Below are 1,601 nucleotides of genomic sequence, written 5' to 3' on the forward strand. Positions count from 1 at the left end.
AGGAAACAGTGATCATTTTCTTGTTGCAGACCCTCTTTAAAGGTGGGCATCTGGTTGTATCATGATGAAATTCATGTTGTAATTGTGGGGCTGTGTGGTTTTGCGCCGTCGATGTAGTACTGATTATAACTGTTCTGTTTTGTTGTCTTTTGTTGTGTTCATAACCATTGTGTTTATTTTTGTTTGTTTTATTTTGAGAAATCAGATTATGAGGAATCAGAATACTGTGAACAAAATTTGTTTTGTTTTTGAGAATTCAGATTATGAAAAATCGGGTTACTGGAAATCAGAATATTGTGAACAAAATGTAGTTTTGTTTTTAAGAAATCAGATAATGAGAAATCAGAATGCTATATACAAAGGTTTTAGCTTTGGTTTGTTTTTGATAAATAAGAATGCCGTGAAAAATTTTTTTTTGTTTTGCTTTGTTTTGAAAAATCAGAATACTTTATTTTTGTAAAAATTGGAATGCTGTAAATTTTGTTTTGGTTTTGCTTTGAGTTGACTTGGTTTGTTTTGTTCTAGAGAAATCAGAATGCTGCTGTAAACAAAAACAATTGTTTTGCTTTGTTTTGTTTTCAGAACATTTTTGTTTAGTTTTGTCTGAATTAACTTTTGTTTGTTGTTTGTTTTGTTTTGAGAAATCAGAATCCCGAGGGGCATTGCTCAAAAGTAGAATTAAGAAAGCCAGGATAACAGAAAAGGTGCGGCTTGACCTAGTTTAATCAGCGCATCCTGGCTTAGTCCGTTGCACGTTTGCTGAGCCAGGATGAGAACGTGCAGCTATGTCAAGCCAGGTGTATATAGTTGGGATAAGTGCACGTTCACGGCATTCTTAAACAGACCACGGGATCAATCACAGAATCAATGATGCAAAAATGGATAAAACCCGTGCGGCACTTCTCGCCAACTGAGCAACAGCTTCTAATGGAAACATATGAAGAGGTGAAACATATAATATGTAAAAAGGGAAATACAGCTGCTATAATAAAACAAAGAGAAAACGCCTGGCAGACAATAGCGGACCGATTGAATGCGTAAGTAGTCCAAATAACCAGTGCTCCACTGAAGCCATCATAATTACAATTCAATGAGTTATTTGTCATTTCCACAAATTAACAGTTGTAAACTTTGCCTTAAATGTGACCAGTGGACATGCATGTTACTCATGCAAACACATGTATGATTAATTGCAAACACTTATCCACTGCATCCATCCATCCATCCATCCAAAAGAACAAGCATGTCTGGCCAAAAAAAGGACCTGGCAGCAAGTCAAGATTAAGTACAAGAACATTTTGCAGTCTGGTAAGTGACTTGATGGGTGAAAGTTTTTTTTTACAAATTAGGTGAATAGTGTCTGCTGACATATTTTATTGTCTGTATTGATTTTAGCATTAAAAAAAAAGGCTCATGTATCTGGCATGGGGGGTTGCCCTCCAACCCAAGACTTCACCACAGCAGAGGAGCTGGCCCTGGAGTTGAATAAAGGGAAGCCAGTGATGGAAGGGATCCAGGGAGGGACAGCCACTGACTCTGGCCCAGCAAGAGAAACTGGCCTCTTCACACAAGGTACATTATTGCCATTCTACTGCACATGG

This window comes from Sinocyclocheilus rhinocerous, unplaced genomic scaffold, assembly GCF_001515625.1.
Source record: "Sinocyclocheilus rhinocerous isolate Xijiao unplaced genomic scaffold, SAMN03320098_v1.1 scaffold21, whole genome shotgun sequence".
Taxonomy (NCBI): domain Eukaryota; kingdom Metazoa; phylum Chordata; class Actinopteri; order Cypriniformes; family Cyprinidae; genus Sinocyclocheilus; species Sinocyclocheilus rhinocerous.